Genomic DNA, 11,318 nt, shown 5'->3' on the forward strand with positions numbered 1-11,318 from the left:
TCCAAAGTGCTGATTATAAATTTATTTACGCTTTGAGTATTTGCACATCAAAAAACCTGATGTATTATGACAAAATCTAATTATTTCCTGTTGTTGATGCAGACGTTACAAATGTGTATCTGTAATATGTACCATAATATTTACAACTAAAGAATATTTGAATATAATTATAATTTCTCAGGTAAGTTCTCTGTCTTACATGCTTATTTACAATTTTACATGTAAATGTGGGAATTCCATTCTTAAGTCTTTGTTACTCTTGCTGAACCTATAGTGTTGGTGAGACCGCACCTAGAGTATTGTGTGCAGTTTTGGTCCCCTAATCTGAGGAAAGACATTCTTGCCATAGAGGGAGTACAGAGAAGGTTCACCAGATTGATTCCTGGGATGGCAGGATATGAAGAAAGACTGGATTGACTAGGCTTATACTCACTGGAATTTAGAAGATTGAGGTGGGATCTTATTGAAACGTATAAAATTCTAAAGGGATTGGACAGGCTAGATGCAGGAAGATTGTTTCCGATGTTGGGGAAGTCCAGAACGAGGGGTCACAGTTTAAGGATAAAGGGAAAGCCTTTTAGGACCGAGATGAGGAAAAACTTCTTCACACAGAGAGTGGTGAATCTGTGGAATTCTCTGCCACCGGAAACAGTTCAGGCCAGTTCATTGGCTATATTTAAGAGGAAGTTAGATATGGCCCTTGTGGCTAATGGGATCAGGGGGTATGGAGAGAAAGCCGGTACAGGGTTCTGAGTTGGATGATCAGCCATGATCATACTGAATGGCGGTGCAGGCTCGAAGGGCCGAATGGCCTACTCCTGCACCTATTTTCTATGTTTCTATGTTGCAGAGATTGTTATTGAAGAAGTACTGGAGTCACCTTAATTCAAGCTATTAGGCATATGCAACACGCACAAAGATCATTCAAAAATGCAAAATGTGTGATAGTGAATCAACAGCTCATGAACACAAGAAATTTGCAGATTCTGGAAATCCAGAGCAACACACACAGAATGCTAGCGGAACAGCAGGTCAGGCAGCACCTATGGAAATGAATAAACAGTTGACATTTCAGGCTTATTTCCTTCTTCAGGACTGGAAAGGAAAGGGGAAGACACCAGAATGAAAAGGTGAGGGGGTGAGAAAGAAGATAGCGAGAATGTGATATGTGAAACCAGGTGGATGGGAAGGATAAAGGGCTGGAGAGAAAGGGATCTGACAGGAGAGGAGAGTGGACTGCAGGAGAAAGGGAAGGAAGAGGGGCACCTGGGACAGGTGATAGGTTGGTGAGAAGAGGCAAGAGGCCAGAGTGGGGAATAGAAGAGGGGAGTGGAAGGGGATTTTTTTTACCAGAATTTTTTTTAATCAATATTCATGCCATCTGGTTGGAGGCTACTCACATAGAAGAAGAGGAAGAAGAAGAAGAAGAAGAGGAATAGCCCTTATCTCGGCAGTAGAGTTATCGAGGAACTGTCATGATGGTGCTTCCATAGCAAGCTATTCTTGTTTTTACGAGGCCGAGTTGCTAGCTCGACACTCAACCCGACTTGGATTCGAACTCAGGAACCTTCGCTCCAGAGTCCAGCACTAATATTATTGTGCCACCAAGTGGGACAACCCACATAGAACATATGGTGTTACTTCTCCACCCTGAGGGTGGCCTCATCATGGCACAAGAGTAGACCGTGGACCAACATGTCGGAACAGAAATGGGAATTGGAATTAGAATGTTTGACCACCAGGGAATTTCACTTTAGGCAGTTAGAGGGAGGTGTTCAACAAAGTGGTCCTCCAATTTATAACGGGTCTCACATGTAGAGGAGGCCACATCAGGAGCACCAGATGCAATAAATGACATCAGCAGATTCACAGGGGATTTGTTGCCTCACCTGGAAGGATAGTTTTGGGCCCTGACTGAAGGTGAGAGAAGAGGTGATGAGCAGGTATAGCACTTTTGCCACTTGCAAGGGTAAGTGCTGGGAGAGGGATTAGTGTGAAGGAAGAATGGGCAAGAGAATCATATAGGAAGCGATCCCTGCAGAAAATTGGGAGTAGTGTGGAGGTAAAGAGGTATTTGGTGGTCGGATCCCTCTCTGAAGTTGTGCAAAATGATGTGCTGGATGCGGAAGCTCATGATCTGGTAGGTAAGGATGAGGAACTCTATCCCAGTTAAGGCAGTGGGAAAATGGGGTGAACTTGTAACCAAATAAACATTTTCCAGTTCTCTCTCCTAATATTGAATGAATCAGGAGAAAGGCTTCTCTTTATAAACTGTAGGGACCAAGATTAAATTAATGAATGAGCAGAAAGAGTTTGGGGTTATTGATCAAGACATAAGTTTAATCATGGAATTTACATTCAAGTAATTAAGTGTTCCTGAAAGTTTTGAAAAACTATATGTAACACTCGCTTCACCTAGCTACTTAATCTAGGGAGTGAGAACCCCCCTGCCCGGCCAAACTTAACAAATCTCGTTTGGGTGGATGTGGTGCGATCTGTTTCCTGTTTTAAATCAGTACCTTGAAATAACTGTGGTGAACTAGATATACCTGTCTGACTGCTCCTGTGGCTCCTCCCACAGACCCTGCTGACTGCTCCTGTGGCTCCTCCCACAGACCCCTGTATAAAGGCGACTGTGGGCTGCTGCTCTCCCTCATTTTCCCCAGGATGTAGTGCTGTTTATTCTTCCAGTCAATAAAAGCCAATATCTCGTTTCCTAAGTCTCAGCATGAGTTATTGATGGTACATCAATAACAAACAGTACACAATATGAGGTTAAATGATTAAGATTTATAACTCTTACCTTGACTATGTGGTTAGTAGAGAAACAAAATATAAAATAAAAAGGCGCCAATTTTATTAAACAGTCTGTGCACAAATCATTAGAGCTCACTCAGTAAGATCTTCTTTCCACCATTCGAACTCCTCCAAGTGTCGCAACCTCTGGACTCCCACCCAGAGTCCACCCGGTCAGGCGGCCCACCGATTCTCTCAGGTCACATCTCCTCTCTTCATTCCCCTTGCGCCTTCTGGCCAAAGCCCGTGAAACTGACAGCTTCCTGACACACAAGAAAGAATAACGTTTCCCCCATTGGATAGCCACTGAATACCAAAGTCCCGTTATCTCTAGCCATAACCCAAACATTGCAGCTACAGAGAAACCATTACCTCAGCAGTTAACATTGCAAAGAAACCATTACATATATTTCATTAAAGTTTGCCAAATACAACGAGGTCACAAAAGTTCCTCAGGAATGAAAATCTGTAAATATAGTTTGGTCTATATTTGATTCCAAACCAATGCCATTGACTCCTGTCCAGTAGAGAATTAGTTAGCGGTGGACAATAATTATCAGCATTACTTACTGCAGTGAAGATTGATGGAAATAGGTATGTAAGACACTAGCAGTATGCTGGAAGTTCAAGAGTGCCAGGGGGCAAAGCTGTGTGAAGTTGTCATTACTAGGCAGAAGCTTCTTGGGAAACTGAAAGCCAGGGCTTTATAAAGCCCTGGTGAGGTTTCACTTGGAGTATTGTGAGCAGCTTTGGGCCCCTTATCTAAGGAAGGACGTACTGACTTTGAAGAGGCACAAAGAAGTTTTATGAAAATGAATCTAAGGTCAAAAGTCTGGTCTATTGAGGAATATTTCTTGGCTCTGGGCCTCACTCTCTGTAATTCAGAAGAAAGACGGATGACTTCATTGAAACCTCTCAATGTTGCAAGGACTCAATAGAGTGGATGTGGAGGGGGTGTTTCCTCTGGTGGGGGAGCCTAAGCCCAGAGGACACAGCCTCAGAATAGAGAGGTGTCATTTTAAGATGGAAATTAAGAAATTCTTCAGCCGGATAGTGGTAAATCTGTGGAATTCATTGCCACAGGCAGCTGTGGAGGCCAATTCATTATATATATTTAAGGCAGAAGTTGACAGATTCTTGATTGGTCAGGGCATGAAGGGATACGGGAAGAAGGTAAGAGCTGGGGCTGAGAAGAAAATGGATCACCCATGATGAAGTGGCACAGCAGACATAATGGGCCAAATGGCATGATTCTGCTCCTATATCCTACGGTCTCATGGTCTTACCAAACTCATATACTATGAATGAATAAAAAGATTGTTAAAAAGATATAAAGACACAATTCTTGATTCAGTCAGTTATTATTGCTGCTACTTCACATTTGCTTCAAGTTGAGTTCTAGTTCAAAGGTCAAAGTAAATTGATTATCAAAGTACATATATGTCACCATCTGCAACCCAGAGCTTCATTTTCTTGTGGGCATACATAGAAAATCCAAGAAACACGATAGAATCAATGAGAGACAGCACCCAACAGAATGGACAATAAGCAAAGTAGACCGACGGAGATAATTTAGCAAGTTTATCTGACAGCAGGTAGCCATAGAAAATTCAGTATGACCAAGAAGCTTCAAATCTCCACATAGGTATCAATGCTTAGAAAATCGAGAGCAGATTAAAGAAGTGTTACGTGAGACCAAATAAAGTTGTTATTGAAGCTAAATAGTGTCAATATTTATAATGTTCTTGTGTTCAAAGTGCCATGGAAGTAGAGTTTTCAAATAATTTTAAGACAAAATTTAGATTTGCTAGAATGTTACCTGGGTTTCAGCACCTAAATTACAGAGAAAGTTCGAACAAGTTAGGTCTTTATTCTTTGGAGTTTAGAAGGTTGAGGGGGGACTTAATAGAGGTATTTAAAATTATGAGGGGGATAGATAGAGTTGACATTGATAGGCTTTTTCCATTGAGAGCAGGGGAGATTCAAACAAGAGGACATGAGTTGAGATTTGGGGGCAGAAGTTTAGGGGTAACATGAGGGGGAATTTCTTTACTCAGAGAGTGGTAGCTGTGTGGAATGAGCTTCCAGTAGAAGTGGTAGAGGAAGGTTTGATATTGTCATTTAAAGTAAAATTGGATAGATATATGGACAGGAAAGGAATGGAGGGATATGGGCTGAGTGCAGGTAGGTGGGATTAGGTGAGAGTAAGCGTTCAGCACCGACTAGAAGGGCCGAGATGGCCTTTTTCCGTGCTGTTATTGTTATATGGTTATATGGTTAAAATTAAAAATCTGAGGGGGCATTTGATAGAAGTATATAAAATGAAAAATGGTCATAACAGAATCACTAGTGGGTGGCTGCTGCTTTTGGTAGAGGCTTTAAGGACTGAAGGTTGCAGGAGTTGCAGACTTCTATCAAATCCACCAAACTCACCCCCCCCCCTCCCACCTTTCAAAAGCTTTCAAAAGGCAGAGATAAGCAAGAGGTAAAAGGTTACCAGAAGTAGACAGGAATGCAGAGTTGAGGCTAACAGACAGATCAACCAGCCATGATTTTTTTTCCCTAAATGATAGAGCAAGTTTGATGCATCAAGTTGTTTACTACTATTCCCTCTCCAATATTCATTTATACTTAACATTTCAATATTATGCAACAAGGCTGGTTGCAGAGACACCCAGAGGTCAAATTTGGAACACCACACAGTGAGACAAAATCCTTTCTAAAATCACTGATTCTGTTGACACTAGAATTTCCTCCTTGAATACATCAGAGTCCCTTCAAACATGCCTCTAAAATTCAGAGGCATGTACAATCCTTATAAATTAATATAAAAATTAAAAACTATAGAAAAGTAAAAGCATACAATCAAAAAGTTTAAAAATATTAAACTGATATATAGTGGTATGGCTGGTTACTGCCACCTATGTTCAATGATTTCCAATTCTGTCTGTGTGGAGTTTGCATGCTCTCTGTGACTGACCTGCTGAGATCCTATAGCATTTTGTCCATGTGGCTCCATAATTCTTATATTATATAGGAGGAACAATAACAATACTATTTAGAAATTATGCTATTTTTAATTGTCTTTTAAAATATTATTCATTTTTGAATGGATTTTGTAAAATGCTACATTTACTTCAATCAGTTTTTGTTACACTTTTATTAATAGTAAAACAATTAATACACATAAATATACATAAACATATTCATGAGTTGAGAGTTAAGGGGCAAAAGTTTAGGGGTAACACGAGGGGGAACTTCTTTACTCAGAGAGTGGTAGCTGTGTGGAATGTGCTTCCAGTAGAAGTGGTAGAGGCAGGTGTCCTTGGACCTGATCCCTGCCACCTCAATTCATCCCACACCTGGCCTTTCCGATTCAGGCTAGTGCTGAAGTCGATCAAACTTTGGGTCTTTCCTCACTCTCAGCCCCAGGATCTACCTGAACTCTGCCTCACCTCGGTTCTGCCTCATCAAATCGCCTCCACGTCCATCCAGCAATGGCCAAACATTGGCTCATTTCCTGCTCTCATGCCCAGGCCCTGGTGCCACAATTTGGCCTATTCACACCATACTACCACTGCCCTACTCCTCCAAGACTTCAGTTCACACTGCAAAAATACCAGATTGTAAAGGAAGTTCCAAACCTCAGCTCCAACAAAGAAAATATAGGCTATTGTTTACAGTGATCATTTAATAAATGTAATTAATGAAATATTTGGTTGTTTTCTTTGTTTTATTTGCCACCAACAAGTAGTCACTGATCTTCACCAGTGCCACCTTATACTAGATACAATGGATATAGCTCTAAGTAAAATTTAAAAAAAAATGTTTTGTTTTAGGTCTGCAGTAATAATTTTCATACACCCTTTTCCTTAATTAGTCAAAATCTGTGCTTGTTCATCGATGAGGATTTTCATCCTTGACAGCTGTTTTTGTCAAGAGGACAATTCAACATGCGAGAAGTGGTCCAAATTATCCATCATTTTGCCAAGAACCTTTTTTGTCGGAGGGCAGTGGTGCGCACCTCAGTAGGCTGGTAGAGGACTTTTATATCGTCAATGTTGTGTGTAAAGCCCATTCTCTGACATGTTTCAGTGACATCAGCAATAATGGATGGGAACATGATGCCCCAGTGCATTGAATTGACTTTATTTCTTACATCCTTCACATGCATGAGGAGTAAAAATCTTTACATTACGTCTCTATCTAAATATGCAATGTGCAGTTTATAGTAATTTGTAATAAATAATATGTACAACAGGACAGTCAATATAGCATTGAAATACAATTGTATCAGCCTGAATTAATCAGTCTAATGGAAGAAGCTGTCCTGGAGCCTATTGGTCCTGGCCTTTATGCTGCAGTACCATTTCCTGGATGATAGCATCTGGAAAAGTTTGTGTCTGTGGTGACTTGGGTTCCCAATGATCCTTCGAGACCTTTCTACACACCTGTCTTTGTAAATGTCCTGAATAGTGGGAAGTTCACATCTATAGATGCACTGGGCTGTCCACATCACTCTGCAGACTCCTGCGATTAAGGGAATTCCCATACCAGGCAGTGATGCAGCTTGTCAGGATGCTCTCAATTGTGCCCCTGTAGAAAATTCTTAGGATTTGGGGGCCCATAACAAGCTTCTTCAACCGTCTGAGGTGAAAGAGATGATATTGTGCTTTTTTCACCACACAGCCGGTAACTACAGGCCACGCGAGATCCTCTGTGATGTGTATGCCAAGGAATTTAAAGCTGTTCACCCTCTCAACCCCAGATCCATTGATGTCAATAGGGGTTAGCCCATCTCCATTCCTCCTGTAGTCCACAACCAACCCTTTTGTTTTTGCGACATTCAGAGAGAGGTTGCTTTCTTGACACCACTATGTCAGGTTGATGACTTCTTTTCTGTAGGCTGCCTCGTTATCATTTGAGATAAGGCCAATTAATGTAGTGTCATCAGCAAATTTAATTAGCATATTGTCGTTGTGGGTAGCGACACAGTCATGGGTATACAGAGAATAATGGAGGGGGCTTAGGACACAGTCCTGAGGGGCGCCTGTGTTGAGGGTCATAGAGGCAGAGGTAAGGGAGCCCACTCTTACCACCTGACGACGAACTGACAGGAGGTTTAGGATCCAGCTGCAGAAGGCAGGGTGAAGGCCAAGGTCTCGGAGCTTCTTGTTAAGCCTGAAGGGAATTATGGTGTTGAATGTTGAACTGTAGTCCAAGAACAGCTTTCTCACATAAGCATCCTTCTTCTCCAGATGTGTAAGGATGGTGTGTTAAGCTGTGGCCATTACATCATCTATCGATCAGTTGTGTTGGTAGGCAATTTGTAGGCGGTGCAGAGTGGGTGGTAGCAAGCTGCAGATGTAATCATCGAACAGCCTCTCAAAGCATTTGCTTATTATTGAGGTTATTGCAGATGCAGGTGTCATCTATAGGCTGCAATTCAGCTACTGAAGATCAAGTGAGGTGTGGTCTCTAGGATGAATAGTTTCTTATTAGTTCTGAACATTAGCTGCACTCCTGCAGGACGAATGTACAGCATTGTAGTAAGAAATATTGAAAAAAAAATTCAGAACTGTAACGGAGACTTGTTTGACAATGATTGCCACTAAGAATAGTTCTGTTGCAGGACTCATTGGTAGGATCATTCCTTACATGCACTAAAACAAATATCATTAGGTAGCCAGACTTTATGAGAATATTCCACAGTTTCTCCCAATTGAGGGTGGGGAAGTGGATGGGAGAAAAGTGTATGCACTTCGGCAGAAGGAGTGAAGGCATAGACTATTTTCTAAATGGGGAGCAAGTTCAAAACTCAGAGGTGCAGAGAACTTGGAAGTCCTTGTTCAGGATTCCCTAAAGGTTAACTTGCAAGTTGAATTGGTGGTAAGGAAGGCAAATGCAATGTTATCATTCGTATCGGGAGGAGTAGAATATAAAAGCAAGGATGTAATGCTGAGGCTTTATAAGTCTTTGGTCCGACCACACTTGGACTATTGTGGGCAGTTTTGGACCACATATCTAAGAGAGGATGTGTTGGCATTGCAGAGGTTCAAAGGAGGTTCAAGAGAATGGTCATAGGAATGAAAGGTTTAATGTATTAGGAACATTTGATGGCTCTAGGCCTGTACTTGCTGGAGCTTAAAAGAATGAGGGAGGATCTGAAACCTATCAAATATTGAACTATGTAGATAGAGTGGATATTGAGAGGATGTTTCCTGTAGTGGGAGACTCCACGACCAGAGGGCACAGCCTCAGAATACAAGGACATCCTTTTAGACCAGAGATGAGGAGGAATTTCTTTAGCCAGAGGGTAGTGAACCTGTGGAATTCATTGCTACAGATGACAGCGGAGGCAACTTTATTGGGTATATTTAAAGCGAAGGTCGATAGGTTCTTGATTAGTAAGGGCATTGGGTGAGGGGATAAGTCAGGAGAATGTGGTTATGAGGGATAATAAATCAGCCATGGTGGAATGGCAGAGCAGCCTCAATGGGAGAAATGGCCTTAATATGTTTCTATGTCCTATGGTCTCATGGTCCTGTGATAGAGTCAAAGGTTTTAGTAAGGTCAAAATATTCTTGTGTAATGGTGGTTGTTGCTCCCTACATCTCTCCTGGAGTTATTATATTCTCCCGTATAACTATTTAGACAAAGTCCACGTTGTGATTTGAGGAACATACCTTATAACATTTTGAATATACTTAAAACTAGACTGACAAGGAGCGATATTAATTTTGAAGTAACATTGATGAGAGATCATTAATTCAGTGTCACATGTTCTACATTACAATAAGGTCCATATCTACCCCCAAGTTTGACCAGTTCCTACGATGATGAAGGCTATGATCACTCTTCAATGGTTTTTAGGAATAAGCAAGACAAACAATTTTATAATCACCATTTACAAATACCATTTGAGTTATAGCTGAGGTGTTAAAATAACAATTTACTTATAATACAACACGAGTGAATCTGCAGATGCTGGAAATAAATAAAAGCACAAAATGCTGGCAGAACTCAGCAGGCCAGACAGCATCTATGGGAGGAGGTAGTGACGACGTTTTGGGCCGAAGGGTTTCTGCCAGCATTTTGTGTTTTTATTTACTTATAATGTGGCTTTAACATAGTAAAATATCTCATCATTTTATTTAAGGAGAATTCACAGGAAGATACTTATGCAAGGATTATTAAGAGAACCACTCTTTAAAAGATAAATTAACAAAAGACTTTTCCCCCATTCACACAATCAGCCTAAGGTCAGGGGAAATGTTGCAAGTAATGGATTATTAGAGTTCATTGGAAAGCTTGGCTCCAGTGTGACTGAAACTGGGTTAAAAGTGAATTAATAGCAAAAGAAACTTCCATTTCTTTATAGAGCACTTGGAAGCCGAGCAATGTATTTGCAGTAGAACTAGATGACCGTAACATCTCATCAATATTAGAGAAGACAGTGTTGTGGTGTAGCACAATCGCTTTACTGCGCCATCGATCACAGCTCCAGGTTTGATTCCCGCTGCTGCCTGTAAGGAGTTTGTTCATTCTTCCCGTGACCGCGTGGGTTTCCTGCGGTGCTACCGTTTCTTTCCACATTCCATTAGGGTTAGTAAGTTGTGGGCATGCTATGTTGGTGGCGGTAGCGTGGTGACACTTGCAGGCTGCCCCCAGCGCTTTGTTTGGACTGTGCTGGTCATTGACAACAATGGCACATCTCACTACATGTTCAAAGTTCAAGCCCACTACTCCTATGCCAAATCTTGTGCCTCTCTATACTAGACCATGTCCTCCTATTCCTTTCCTATTACGGAGATTGTCTAAATTCTTCTTGCATCTAACCTCTCCACCTCCTTTGGCAGATCATTCCAGATATCAGCTTCACTTTGTGTAAGACATACCCCACAGATCTCCTTTAAAACACCTTCCTCCCATCTTCAAGCTATGCCATCTTGTTTTTGATACTCCTACCAGGAGAACATAGTTTAACTATCTATCTTAACTGTGCCATTCATTTGCAGTATCTATCATATTACCCCTCGACCTCCTTCACTCCAAAATAAACAAGTCTTGCCTATCCAATCTGTCCTCCGCCTGAAGTCCTCCTGTCCAGGCAACTTTCTGGTGATTCTCCTTTGCATTCCCTGCAGCACATTTACAATGTTCCTATGACGTGGCAAAGAAAAGTGCATACAATGCTCAAAGTATAACTGAACCATAGTTAAGGAAAGTTGTAACATAACATCTCAACTCTTACATTCTATGTCACAAACGATGAAGGTGGGCACATTACCGGCCTTCTTCAACTCTCTGCCAGTCTGTGTTGCTGCTATCAGGGAATTATGAAGCTGACCACTATGCGTCTGTTTATCAACATTCCTTTGAGCCCAACCATTTATTACATGTGTCCTATCTCTACTTCACTTGTCAAGTGAATTGCATCACACTTCATGTGATTAAATTCCATCTGTCGACACTCTACTCATCTGATCTACACCTTACCTTAGACAACCTTCCTTGCTAAT

The sequence above is a fragment of the Hemitrygon akajei genome, chromosome 27 (assembly GCF_048418815.1).
Source record: "Hemitrygon akajei chromosome 27, sHemAka1.3, whole genome shotgun sequence".
NCBI classification, from domain to species: domain Eukaryota; kingdom Metazoa; phylum Chordata; class Chondrichthyes; order Myliobatiformes; family Dasyatidae; genus Hemitrygon; species Hemitrygon akajei.